Source organism: Sceloporus undulatus, unplaced genomic scaffold, assembly GCF_019175285.1.
Source record: "Sceloporus undulatus isolate JIND9_A2432 ecotype Alabama unplaced genomic scaffold, SceUnd_v1.1 scaffold_15, whole genome shotgun sequence".
NCBI classification, from domain to species: Eukaryota; Metazoa; Chordata; class Lepidosauria; order Squamata; family Phrynosomatidae; genus Sceloporus; species Sceloporus undulatus.
In genome coordinates this window covers 3198385-3213385 of record NW_024802937.1, presented here as the reverse complement: position 1 = coordinate 3213385, position 15001 = coordinate 3198385, and the positions used below count along the sequence as shown (strand labels likewise).

The following is a 15001-nucleotide window of genomic DNA, read 5'->3' as shown; positions in this document are numbered from 1 at the left end:
ATGTACGTGTACTCTGTGTGTGTGTATAAAACTTTTCCAGAGTGGGAGGAAAGAACCGAAGGGGGAAGGCGAGACCCTCATATAAATATATAGATACACATGCACACACACACACACGAGAGGCTCACCTTTCCCAGTGTATATGACACACACACACCCAGCTCCCCTGACCCAGCATCCAGGGATTCACCGGAGCAAGGAGCCCCCCCGTGTGTTTCCAGAGAGAGGGAGAGAGGGGAAAGAAAGGGAAGGAGCTCCTTGGGGCCTAGCGCTTCCTAGGCGCCTGGAAGGGAGGGGAGGAAGGACCGGGGCCGCGTTGAGGGCTCCTGGCCTCACCTGCCTCCGGAGGGCCGCTCCAAGGGCTGGGGGCTGGGGGGAAGGCGAGCCCTGGGCGGAGGCGGTCCGTCCGTCTTCCCGGCCGTCAGGCGCCCTGGCTTCCTCCTCCTCCTCCTCCGGGGACAAGGGTTGGGAGGCAGGCCTCAGCCCCGCCACGACCGCCCTGGGAGCTCCATTAATCCCGTTCCCCGGCCTCCGCCTCCTCCTCCTCCGCCTCTAGAGGCTCTGTCAGCAGCAGCAGCAGCAGCAGCAGCAACCCAGGCCTTGGCGGGGAGGAGCTCAGCCGAGCCAGAGTTCACCATCCTGACCTAAAATGGCGGCCATGGGAAGGGGAGGCAAGGGAGCAGGGGCAGCAGCTGTTGCTGCTGCTGCTGAGGAAAAGCCTCCTCTCGCTCCACTGAGGGAATAATCCAGTTTGAGACCACTTTAACTGCCCTGGCTCAGTGCTAGGGAATCCTGGGAACTGTAGTTTTGTGAGACATTGACCCTTCTCTGTCAGACAGAGAGCTCTAGTGCCACAGCAAACTACAATTCCCAGCATTCCTTAGCACTGAGCCAGAGCAGTCAAGGGGGCCTCAAACTGGATTATTCCTTCAGTGTATTTTGGACTATAACCATCGCCTCTGCTGCAGTGGTTTAAAACACATTGCAGAAATAATCCAGTCTGAGTCCACCTTAATTATCCTGTGAATTCTAGTCTATTGTGGCACCAGGGCTCTCTGACAGAGAAGGCTCTGGCTGAGAATTCTAAATGCCCTCTCCCTAAACTGCAAATCCCAGAATGCAACAGGAGGCAGTTAGAGCAGTTAAAGTGGAATAGCAGCTCTATGAAAGTGTAGTGCGGCAATCTGCCCAGCACTGAAACCATTAGGCCATGCTACCTCTCAGTCAGGGTGGAAATGGAGGAGAAGGAGGAGGAAATCTCTCTCCCTCAGAGGAAGGAGCTAGCCTTCATTTGGTCAAGTGCGAGTCACTCAGCACCCATGCTTCAGAAATAATCCGGTATGACTCCATTTGAACTGCCATGGCTCAATGCTATGGAATTCTGGGAATTGTCATTTTTTGAGACATTTAGCCTTATCTGTTGGGGAGCTCTGGTGCCACAACAAACTACAATCCCCAGAATTATATAGCATGGAGCCAAGGCAGTTAAAGTGGGGTCAAACTGGATTATTTCTACACTGTGGATGCAGAGCTTTGCACACAGCTGGAGTAATCAGGAAAGCACATCCAGAGGTAGCTGTGTTGGCCATACAGCAAAGTACAATAACACCCCAAATCCACAAAATAGCTATGCCTTTATTGGCAAGAGTGGCTGTTGGGAATCCAGATAGATCCCAATGGGTCTTGGCCAGAAGGGATGCACTCCTGAACTCCTCCACTAGACATGTTAAACCCCATTGAAATGAAATCTTTGAGGCGATTTCATTTGTATTCCCTGAAATCACTTTCTCAGAGCCAAATCTTACCCATCTGGTGATATATTTGGCAATAAATCCTACTGAGTTAGATGAGGCTCCTTTGCAAGGCAATGTGTCTAGTGGTACAAGGAAAAATAAACAGAAGAGCTCTTTGACTTGGCTCCAAAACACACTGCAGAAATAATCCAGTTTGAGACAGCTTTAACTGCCCTGGCTCAGTGCTAGGGAATCCTGGTAATTGTAGTTTATTGTTGCACCAGAGCTCTTTGACAGAGAAGGCTAAATGTCTTGCAAAACTACAGGTGACGAAGGCACACACACAGCAAAACTTATTTTTCATTTATGAATTTATAAGGACTTGATTGAATGTATTTGCACTACATACACTTTTGGATGTTCCTCTGACAAGTGTGGCTAACAGAGTCTCCCAAGACAGATATTGCATAGTGAAAACAAAAGGAATATAGTGTGGTGTGAAAGTCTGAACCTTGTCTGTAAATCTGAAAATGTACAAAGTGTTTAGAATTTAGCTAGAGTCAAACAGCTTAATAAAAATAGTACAATCATTCTGGAGTCTACTGTTCAAATAATAAACAAGTATCCATATAGCTCATCTGATGATCCCTGCACAAAATCACTTCTGTGCCAGTAGAAGATGACATTTGTTACATTGTATATTTAGTTATTAATATTTTCCGCTGATTCCCATTGATTTTATTCCAACACTGCCCAGGCAGGGTCACTTTTTAAAGCTTCACTTGCCATTTCAAATGAAAATCATTAGGATCAAAGAGTTGTGCATCTGTTAAAACATTTTGTAGCAACTGTTCTTATAATTGGCACTGATAAACAAGGAATTAATAGAAGACCCTTCTTTGAGCAAAGGCAACACCTGTTTTTTTTAAAAAAAAATCATATAAATTCCTCCATGAGAGTAAAGAAAGCCTACATGTGGTTTGTAAAATATCCCCTTTCCATTTTGTTTCTAGGAAATGAAAAGGACTTTTTTTAAGCCAAGTGACCCAAAGTGTTTGCTACTGGGGAGAAAAGCATTTGCAGACCTCATAGTAACAATTCTGTGCTGCTGCTATTCACATTTGAGTCACAAACAGTTACAGCAGACAAACCGGATTACATTATATAAAGCAAACCGTATTGCCATTCACTAATCTCTTTATATCCTGTCTTCGTTTGTTGACACATAAGTGTTGCTGATGTTTACTTAAAATAACACCACTTCTTTGTTTTCCTCTCCACCTAGTGGAAAATATAATGAATATGTCGCAATCTGATTCTTAGAGCAAGATGGCCAGTTGGAAATCTTTTAAATTTGAAATATATGCACCCAAATAATTTACATTACAAAAATAAAGAATTTGCAATTGTATATATATTCACATGGTCCTAGTGATTTTTAATCAAATCATGTGGATTGTGACATAAATAGAATGTTATTATTTTCAAGAAATAAAACTTTCTGAAAATTAAAATATTAAATTGAAAAAAAAAGGTTAAAAACTGTGTGCAGGTATACATTTGACTTCTAATGTTGAGTTTCTAATGTTTAACGTAATATGTTTTTCATGCGATGCAGTTATAATGCTATGAGTCTACTTTAACTGCCAAAGATCCATTCTGTGGGATCTTGGGATTTGTGGTTTAGGGAGAGGTATATAGAATTCTTAACCAGAGAATGCTAGTGCCTCAGCAAACTACAAAAACCAAGATGCAGCCATGGCAGTCGAAATGGTATCAATGTGTGATAATCCTGTACAGTAGTGTGAAAAAGACCTACGATATCAGATAGTAGTGTTACAGTCTGGAGCAGGTAAATTGCATAAATTCAGACTACCAGTAATAACAAGGTTTAAACTTTAGTTCTTCAGAATAAAACATTTAGAAAGCATACATAGAATTTAAATCCTCATTTGAATTTTGTATGCTCAGTCTATCACTCCATATGTTAATTAAAGGTAGAATTTAACTTTTGCATTTTGGGCTCTAGCACAATATGGCACACAGTATGAAATGCACTACTTATTAACTTCAGTGAGTTATTCCAGTTTACCATCTTTGCTAATATTACCAAATATGAGTTTGTTGTGCTCTAATTCATATATAGTGTAAGTGACCACATTTGCTTACATAAACCATATATAAATATGACATAGGCATATGCAGTGAAAATGCATATATGAACATATCATAGGAGTTAGACCATGGGGATCAGAAATTAGTTTCATGGGCTAATTCTTTTATGGAAATAACTTCCATTAATCTATTTGCCTAAATAAGTTATCCACTTATTGATCCTGTTCAACCAAAATTGTTCAAGGATAATGAGAGACTGCAGGATGCAAGATGCAGGAAAATAGGCATTCCCATGTATGAGGGAATATAGCCTGCCCGTGTCATTGATCCTCACATAGTAAGCACAACTGTTGGGCAGAGGCATCATGTTTTGCCAAGATCAGTGCTTTCATTCCTCACATATAGAGAAATACATGGAGCCATAACAATATTCTTACTGTAAACTCTGAGGTGAATCCTGCCCTTTGTGCTTGATATTAAATTCACAAGTGCAGGGGCAACAAAAAGCTCTGACTCTTATAACTGAGTTCAAACTGAGTGGCACTGCTGAGGAAATGAACACCTCAGTCTCAGTACCATTGGCTTCCACAGGAAAAATTAATGATCACTAGTGTGGATCCAAACTGTCCTTAGCCCTTGATGTTTGATGACTGAGGCACTGCTTGAGGGTCTCTGTTCATGGTTGTGTAATACATGTTTTCAAAAGAATGGTGATCTTAAGCATTCCAACATGGAAAGAAGCATCAAGGGAATCACTACATTGGTTTTCAAAAAAAAATTTTTTTTTTTTTAGAATGACAGTCATTCTAAATTCTGTGTCCTATTACACATTTTCAGCAAACATCAGTGGCAGGATTAGCAAAGCCAGGTGGTAGCTCTGAGTTGCTTTGCTTGTTAGGAAATATGTACTATTTCATTGTCCTTTTTACAGTGAAGCCTAGAAAGACCTGATCACTCCAATCCTTCTAAATAAACCATGGAGATCCAAAACTTTTTATTTAAAATATCTTTTGTCAGACTGTAACTCAGAAATAACTTGTAAAGTGGCACAATTTTGTGCATCTGCAATTATTCGCAGAAAAAGCAAAATTAATTCTAAGCAGAGCACATTATGTCTGAGTTACCTTAATCCTACCAACAAAAGTTGTTCCTTATTCTTATTTTAATTCATTTTATTGTTGAATTAATCTATTTTATCTTTCCAGTGGGCAGATTTTATCCTCCTGCTATTTAAAAGCAAAGCACCCAGTTGCATAACCAACCCGAAGTATGCATGATTTTACTGCATTGCTTTTTAATGTAATACTGATGTATTATTATTAATGCATTATTTTTAACCTTAATGTTTTGATGTTTTTGTTTCTTTTATGCTGGTCTTCGACTGTAATAAAGTATAGTCAAGCTTTGCTTGTTATTGTTTTCTCCAGTCTAATAATGCAGCTACAGCTTTGTCAGGAGTCTAAAGTCAGACGCAGATCCTCTGTAGGCTGCTCTTGAGACCATCTGTCATTTTATGGAGTCCTAGTTACTATAGCTAATATCCAGAATTGAGCTGTCAACTAGGAAGACTGTAGCTGGAGCAGCTTTACTAAGGACAAGTGACTTGATCCCTGAGAAAAACATCACATGACAATTCCCTCTTATTCAGTCTAGTACAAAAAGTCTATGGTTGATACTTACTCATATGGTCAGACCATGAATGCTGGTTCTTGCATCTTCAACGGTATTTACTATTTGCTGCTGTCCCAAACTATAATCCTATTTATAAGAATATGTGTATCTTCCTCTTCTCTTTCTCTCTTATTTGCATGCACACACAAACACACACATTCCATCTTCACTTTGTTACAGTTAGAGTGATAAAACCTGATCTTCCAACTCTGAAGAAATACTTTTTGCTGGTATAATGATCTTGGATTCTCAGCTGTTTCATCACTTTTCCTTCTATCCAGTGGCAATCCTTAAATAGCCTCTCAGCTTGCATTCCATCAGTAATAATAGCATCCTATGTCAATAAGACTCTTGCTGTGCTCAAATTTTCCTGCTCCCCAGAGGTTTAATGGAAAATGATTTTGCTTGTCCATTAATGTATTAGATCAGCTCTTCAAAAATTTTAATCTCACTGAGAAATCAATAATTGCATATTCCCACTTTACTAAGAAGCATATTGATACAGAGAACAACCAGATCCTTCCAGATCATACCTCCCATGCCCAGACTGGTAGGGTATGTAATATAGCCTTTGTGTCTTAGGAAATTACCTAGCGCACTGGAAATACAGCAGTGGAGCATAGGTCTTAATCCCCCAGTCTTAATTCCTAACTGTCATAAAATACAGACAGCCCTCCTTATTCACTGATTTTTTTATTCACGGATTCAAGCATACACAGCTTGAAAATATATTTTTTAAAAAGTATAAATTTCAAATAGCAAACCTTGATTTTCCATTTTATATATGGGACACCATTTTGCTCTGCCATTATATTTAATGGGACTTGAGCATCCACGGATTTTGTTATTCACGGAGGATCCTGGAACCAAACCACAGCAGATAACAAGGTCCCACTGTACATATAATGGTGTTGGTTAGCTCATATTCACCCCCTTTTACTCTCTGTTTCTCCTTTTCTTCCTTTCCCACTTTTGTCACAAGCATATCTAGCCATATTTCACAGATGAAAATGGGAGCACATGCTGCAAGTTACAGCACCAAGCCCCCCCCCCCCCCTCATATACATAGTAAACAGACTTCTTGAGAAATTCAAAGTTCTCTGCCTAAGGCACAGGAATTCCCATTGGAATTTGGATCTGATCCCCATGTAATCAATTTTTCCAGGGAAAACCCGGATCAGGGGGGCTCAAACCCGGGTTAATTTGACTGTACTTTTTCAGAAGTTTTTCCTGCACCTCTAGAATCCAATCCAGGGCAAATGAATGGGAATGACAAGAGTGTCCGATTCAGGAACTTGGGGATGGGAGGAGCAGTGCTCAAGGGGCTGGCCTGGGGGTGTCACCCACTTTGTTCTCTTTCCTGCATTACCGGTGCCATTTCCCCTCATTCACGTAGCCTTTCCCCGGGTGGAGTGGGAAGCAGGTTAAGGCGATCGCGTATGTAGACAAATTTTTTTTAAATTAAGCTTTTGATCACCTAGGTGCTTTGTCAGGTGTCCAAACATAGCAAATTGCTACATTGACCTCCAAACGTGGTAAACACATTATGCCCCCCTGCAACCTCCCCCCTGCTCCACATTCATAGACTGACATGTGAGGAGATCCATTGAACACCGTTTTTAAACTATAATTACATGTCTGCTCGATCACCCCCCAGACAGCCCAGAGAGCAATGGGGGAGGCAAAGGGACTTGGGGGGAAATGGAGGCTCCTTCTCTTTTTCCCAGAGGGGAAAAGCACCTAAGCGATTGATTGACTGCTTAAAAACAAAACAAAACAGTTTGAAAGACACTAATGGGAACAGGGAACAAAAATAGCCTGTGCCAAAATGCATTGAAGCAACTGACCTTACTGTGACGCCTAATTACCTAAGCACTTGATTGATAGCTGCTTAAAAAAAAGAGGTTCTGGAAGGGCAATGGAAATGGGGAACAAATTACTCCGCTTTAAAGTACAGTGGGGAAAAATCCAATGGGAACGAAAACATGGGTCAAAATAAATCGAGTCATTTTGCAGCCTTTCCTAATGAGAATGAAGGACCAGATTCAATTAGTACTCAGAAAATAAGTTCGAGCCAGAATCTCAATAATATATGTCGCTTTTTGTACCCAGTGGGAATGGGGCCTTAACCTCTCACAGGACAGAGATAGCCCAGATCGCAATGTATGTTACCTTGCTGCTGTTAATGTATTGGAGATTTTATTATCTGTCTTTTATTACCCTTTGTCCACAGTCTGAACATGGCCATCAAGGAGAGTGGCCTCTGCCTGCACTGACCATCTTAACTGACAACAGAAGTAACATCTGAAGTAAAATGTAGTCACAAAATGTGACTCTGACTTTGTTGCTTTTCTTATCCTCTAAGGAGCCAGTGAAGCTTTGAAAGCTTTCATGATAGAATCATAGAATCGTGGAATCATAGAGTTGGAATAGACCGCAAGGGCCATCCAGTCCAACCCCCGGCCATGCAGGAAATCTCAATCAAAGCAACTCCGACAAATGGCCATCCGGCCTCTGTTTAAAGACCTCCAAGGAAGGAGACTCCACTACACTTTGAGGGAGTGTGTTCCGCTCTTGAACAGCCCTTACTGTCAGGAAATTCCTCCTAATGTTGAGGTGGAACCTTTTTTCCTGTAGCTTTCATCCATTGCTCCAGGTTCTAGTGTCTGGAACAGCAGAAAACAAGTTAGCTCCCTCCTCAATATGACATCCCTTCACATATTTAAACAGGCTATCATATCACTCCTGAACCTTCTCTTCTCCAGGCTAATTTTGTGCTTTTAGTTGATCAAATAAAGGTATCCGTGCTTGGTGTATTTTGTATTTTGTTGTATTCAGGGGGAGTGTAACTGCACAGACTGAATTCCCTGATCTGCCTTTCAACTGACCAGGACCTTCTGTCTTGTCTGGATTAAATGTCAGTCTTTTCACCCTCATCAGTCCATTACTAATGACAGGCACTGGTTGAGAACAAAGGCAGTTTCCTCAGATTGTGTTGTAAATTGGTAATAGAACAGGCTGTGATCTGTACGCTGATAGTACCAGACCCCAAAACTGTTAAATATATATGGGGGATAAAACTGAACTGTGAGGAGGCTCACAGGCCAACAGCCAAGGAATCAACCAGAATCCCCTGATGCCACCTTCTGGGCATTGCTGTTTAGGAAGTAGCATAGCCACTGAAAAATAGTGCCTCTAATCCCAAGTGGACCAAAAGTATACCATGGTCAATAGTACTGAACACTGCTGAGAGGTCCAGCATAACCAACAGGGAACACACACCTGCCTATTTCCTGGCATAGGTTGTTCACCATGGCAAATAAAGCTGCCTCTCTCCTATAGCCAGGGCTGAAACCATATTGAACTGGATCTAGATAATCCATCTCATCCAGAAACTTGTGGAGGTGGGTGGCTATCACATGCTCCAGAATCTTGTCCTGAAATGGAATATTAGAAATTGGTTGTTAGCTGTCCAATACAGTGGGATCCAGAGAGGAATTTTTCAACAATGGTCTTATATTGGGACTCTGCCTTATTTTTATGAGGCATTGATCAGTCTGCCTACCCACCCATTCAGTCTCCTTCTGGCTTTTTTAAATAATTCAGGTAGAGAAGGGATCTAATGCACATGTGGTGGTCCTTATATCCCCAAGAACCCTGTCCATATCATCAGGCTGTTCAAAGTGAAAAGCATCCATTATCACCAGACAGGAAGAGGCCAAAGTTATATCCATTGAATCTACATTAATTATAGCATCCAAGTGGGAATGAAACTGTAGAATTTTATCTGCAAAGTGCCAGGAATGTTGTTCACACCAACTAGTATGGGTTATCCTGTCATTGGTCTGCATACAAAAGACCCTCAGCATTCTAAATAGCTCTGCCAGCTTCCCCTTTAGAGATGGGTAGAAAACATTTGTTTTTACTGCCCAGATTGACCTAGAGAGGTTCTAGTTTGTGTTCAGTTGGACCGGCTCCAGGTTTTTTGTTTTTGCTAATGCTACTCTAGCCAGTGTCTCATTTGTTTCACTGCTGTCAGCTCCCTAGCCAAAGGTCACTCAAAACCTGCCACTTACAGTATCAGGACAGGGCACCCCTATAATGCAATAAGAAGAACATCAATAAGGAGATAAGCATTACAATGACAAGATGTGATGTGAGGTTGATCTATGTTTCTGTTCTCACTCATCTTTGTAGTTGGTTAAGTATAAAGGAGAGAATTTGCCTCTCTTCATAACTGTGAAATTTAACCCATGCAAGCATAGGTTTTATTATTGCTGAAGATACAGAAAGGGGTTGGAATGGCTAATAAAATCATATTTTGAAGAAGGAAAAGTCATGTAAGACTGCAGTAACTAAAGACATCCAATACAGTTTAACTGATGGGTGAAACTCAATGGTAGTAAATACACTTTAGGATAGTTCTAGGCGTGAGGCTTAGAGGATTGGAAGGAGTCCAGAGCAATGTGCCTTTAGCCTTCCATTGGCCAAATTGGAAGCCTCCATATATTAGGCCCATTGACTAGACTTTTGTTGTTGTTGTATGCCTTCAAGTCATTTCTGACGTATGGTGACCCCAAGGCAAACCTATCATGGGGCTTCCTTGGCAAGATAATAATAATAATAATAATAATAATAATAATAATAATAATAATTTTGTTTATTTTTATCCCGCTTTTTGCCACGCAATCAAAGCGGCGTACAAAAGACTAAAATATATTCATATATACATAGTACCCCCCTTAAAAACAAGATTAAACAGTATAAACAGTATAAAACTAAAACTAATATTTTAAAATCCAAACAATAACCATGGGCAGAGTTTGATAAATAGGGAAGTCTTATTCGTGGCCAAGTATTTTATTCCAGGAAGGCCTGCCGGAAGAGATCCATCTTAATGGCTTTTTTGAAGCTCTCTAGATTGGTAATTTGACGGATCTTGTTCAGCAGGCCATTCCATAAGTTGGGAGCAGCTGCAGAAAATTTCTTCTGGGAGGTTGCTGTCAACCTGGTCTTTAAGGGCTGTAGTAAATTCCTCCCAGAGGACTTGAGTGTACGGGGCGGATTGTATGGAAGGAGACGATCCCTTAGATAGGTTGGGCCCAAGTCATGTAGGGCTTTAAAGGTGATAACCAACACCTTGTACTGTGCCCAGAAACTGATAGGCAGCCAGTGGAGTGACTTCAATATTGGTGTTATATCGTCACTCCGTTAGGAAGGAACAAATTAGGGGAATTTTAATTAGCTCAAATATTGCCGAGAGGTGGCCCTAACAACACCACATGCCGGAATCGGGTCCCAATAGTGTATACCAGAGGTCGCCAGTAAGCCCCAAGAGAAAGAGATGCTGATACCAAATAGGTCCAATTAAAAGGGTAACATTTATTAGAGCACAGGAACAACCACACAGCAAAAGGGGAACATACACATACACATACATTCAATGCTACAGCATGGAATGGGTAAATTAGGGAGATAGGTTTAAGAAAGAGAGGCACCAATAGGGAATACTACCTTAGAAGTCTTCTCCGGGAAGTCTGATGAAGCTTAGGTGGACAGGAGCGGGAAAGAGGGCAGTGGGAACTAAGAGCAGAGTTCAAACTGGTGTGGACCAATTTGCAATCTGGTGACAGCGCAAGCTCAGCTCAGGGAGTGTCCAAAAACCCAGGGTTTTTATAGTGCAAAACGTATCCGGAGGCTATGAGGACTTGCTAGACAAAGGTGTTGATTGCTTGGGCTTTGTTAAGCCGAGAGCAAGTAATGTGTTGCACAATGCATTGAGGTCTGGACACAATTCGGAGGGGCATCCGACTTGATTACTAAGTCATTAAGCTGATCACTGACTCATCAAGTGTAAAGCCAAGTCTATTGTCTTACTTGGGTCAGCAGTGGCGATTCTGGTTTGGTGACTCCCAAACTTCCTATGGAAAATTTCTAATTCCATCTTTTCTAGGGGCTCTGACTTTGCAAGGTGAGTTGCCTACGTGGTCTCCTCACCTTTGGGTTAATGGCAGGTCATTTCTGGAGTCAGTCAGGGGTCATAGCACAGACCGCATGTACCCAAAATTTTATTAAAACCAAACTTGGTAACAACTCCTTGCTGTTCCTGTGACCAACCTGGCTGCCATATTCTGCACCAACTGCAGTTTTCAGACTAGGCACAAAGTAGCCCCATGTGGAGTGCATTGCAAAAATCAAGTCTTGAGGTCACCAGTGTGTGTACTACAGTTTCGAGGTCACCCCGTTCCAGGAAAGGGCGCAGATTTGTTCAGAGGTTTGTCATTGCCTTCCCTTGAGACTGAGGGAGTATAACTTGCCCAAAATCACCCAGTAGATTTCATGGTTGAGCTGGGAATTAAACCCTGGTCTCCAGAGTTGTAGTCCAACACTCAAACTTGCTAGACTTTCACCTCCCCTAATTTAGAATATGTCTAGATTACCTAGCTTTTTCCTCTTTAGCTGCCACAGTGCCAAACAGCATAGCAACGAGTCTTAGAAATGAGCCATTTTTAGCCTTTAGAAATTTGCCTTTAGAAAATGTAGATAAGGACATGGGGATGATGAGAGAGGATGAGGGTCAAATCCAACTGATGAGCTGAAGTTTCCTCAACCCTAGTCTAGAACATAAAATACACACGCACACAAAAGAAGATCCCAGATCAACAAAAAAGTTAGTTTATCTGCCATGATTACATTTAACATGGTTCTCTTTTCTCTTTCTCCTTCCTTCCGCTTCCCTTCTTCTGTTACTTCCTTCTGTCACTTCAGTTTATAATTACATGTAACAAGGTTGAGGGACTATGTAAGGGCATAGCACCATCTACTGAGAGAAAGCTGAAATTAAAGACAATTGCTTACAATAATTAATTGCTAATAATGAGGTTAAGAGTCTGTGTAAGTTCAAGGACGTTGCCTATGATTGCCATTGAGTAAAACAGTGGTGTATTTTATAAATGTTCCCTATTTTCCAGATGAACATGTCACCCTCAGTGTGGGCATCCAGCTACACAAACTATATTTTTCTTTAATAATTGTCCCAACTAATTTGTGTGGTCTGCAACAAAATACTAAAGTCTATATTACGCCTGTGTGTCTAAACTTGTTGAGAACCAACTAGATGGGGTGAGGGAAATATATTCATGAAGTCTGGATATACCCTAATAAACTAATGGGAATTGTCATGCTAATGATATTATGCAACTGTCCAGCATTAAAGGGTGAAAATCATACAAAAAGTTGTTCCCAAAGCCATTCCCTCTTATAGTAAAGTGGGTGGCCCTGTGCCAATCAGCAGGGCAGTGAAAGGGGATACCCAAGGTGAAGGTCAGACAACAGCCCAAGCATGCAGGAATGTACTGACATTAAAATATTAAAGGGAAAATGACACACAAATCTGAAGAAAAAAGCTATTTGATGTTTCAGTTGAAGAAAAAAAATTGAACTAGTGCATTGCCGTAATGCTGCTATGGAGCTCTGGCAACTTGTGGTCAGAATGTCCTTAGGCTGCCAGCTGTCCACAAGACTGGAGGGAACCAAACAGCTTAATACTTGATTCAGTTCTGCCTAGAGCCTAATGAAGGGAGATAAATTGGGGCTGAGTTGACAATGCATCCCCTGACCTCAATTCCCCTCCACACAACAAAATCCTTTAAGCTATAAAGAAGCTCCCTCCCATCTTTGAGAATCAAAAGATCATTTGGGGGTGATGTCAGAAATCATCCAGTTTGTGCGCAGTGCCCTTGAAAAGGAGCACAATCATGCTGCAGTCAGTGCCAGTTGTGTGGAGGCTTCAATAGACTGCCACCATTGGAAATAAGCCATAGGATGATCAAGTGATCAGGACTGAAGAGCAGATTAGGACCAAAGGGCAAATCAAATAGCAGAATAAGGTGCACTTCAGGGGTTAGAAATGAAGAGCAAGTTGGAAGAGCAAGTCCAGGAACAACCCTGAGCAAACAAGCCAGAAATTAGAACAATGGTGCTCAACCTTTGACCCTCTAGTCTAGATGGTTTGTACTTCACTTCTCAAGGTGGGAGTTGACATCCAAAATATCTGGAAGGCCAAAGGCAGAAACACTGAGTTTAGACCAAATACCACACAAGAACTGAAGAACAACCAAACTGAGGAAGTTTTCCAAAGATTGTTCTCTTTTCACAAATACAATCATAGAATCTTAGAGCTGGAAGGTGTGGCAAGGGCCATCTAGTTCAGCCCCCAGCTATGCAGGAATACATAACTACAGCATTCCCAAAAGATGCCCAACCAACTTCTTTTAAAACTTCTTTTAAGACAAGGAGAGCACTACCACCCTCCGAGGTAGTCTATTCCACTGCCGCACATTTCTTACAGCAAAGGAGTTCTTCCTAATGTTTAGTTAGAATCTCTTTTTTAAAAAATTTGAATCTACTGGTTCTGGTAGAGAACAGCATTAGCCCTTCAGGAGATCTTAGTGACCTCCCAGTGTACCCCCTCCTGAAAAAGATTATAATTTGTTTGCCTCAAATGTGATCTAAGGTGATGTGCAGATCGCCCCTAAGGAGCGCCCTGCAGCTGTCTCCATTTTCGCCAGATTGAGGCCGTGGCAACCACATGCCATGGCCCCGATCTGGCCTTTGGAGGGCACAGAAAAGGAACCTCAGAAAGCAGCTCCTTTTTGCACCCTGTAAAGGGAGCAATAGCCACAGCACTGTGGCTTTATGGTGCTCTTTTGGCACTGCGTCATGCGGATGCAGTGCCAGAGCAATGCTGTGAGACCGTGCGCTATGTGGAGTGGCATGTGTCATCACGCCATCCTGAAGGTGGAGTCAGGGCATGCATCCAAGCCAGGCTTTAAGGCCTGTCTGCACAGTGCCTAAGGAATACATAGGACATTTCACCATTTTGAGGGGGCCTTCTTGGGGTATTTTAGGCCCAGGAAAGGTTGTTTTCTAACAGTATGTGACCAGAAGTCACTTCCTCTTCACTTCTTGTTTCAAAAAAGGCCTCTCTTGGGCTTAAATTGCCTAGGTTGGGCTCCAGACATTGTTGAAATGCCCCCCCCCCCCCCCACGTCTAGGGAGCATCTTAGGGTAAACATTTTTAATGCCAAAAAAAAAAAAAAAAAGGTTGATCTCAGGGTCAGCCAGAGTGGCAATACATTTAGTGAAATGGCCCCCTATAGCCCTTAGTGGACCACTGGACAGCAATGTGAAGCAATATATATGCATACATTGAAAAATTAACTGCACTTCTTTAAATCCTGAGGAGCCACATGTGGCCTGCAGACCATTTGCCCACTCCTGTTCTAGCCCCTGGAACAGCAAAAAACAAACTTGCTCCATCTTCTACATGGCATCCCTTCAATTATTTAAAGATGACCACCATGTTCCTTCTCTTCAGCCAGCTAAACTTACAGAACTCCTTAAGCTGTTTATCATACAATTTTCCAGATCCTTGAGAATCCTTGCTGCCCTTCCTTGGATACATGCTAGCTTGTCAATGT

At 41.9% G+C, this 15001-nt stretch overlaps 1 protein-coding gene across 1 annotated transcript in view; it reads right to left on the bottom strand.

Moving 5' to 3' along the window:
* LOC121917331 (tyrosine-protein kinase Yes) overlaps nucleotides 1–575 on the bottom strand; it is a 35599-nt gene extending 35024 nt beyond the window's left edge. Inside the window, exon 1 of the mRNA XM_042443225.1 lies at nucleotides 337–575. The gene's annotated coding sequence lies outside the window, so the exon portion shown is untranslated. The remainder of the gene's footprint in view (nucleotides 1–336) is intronic.
* Between the last annotated feature and the right edge of the window lie 14426 nt (nucleotides 576–15001).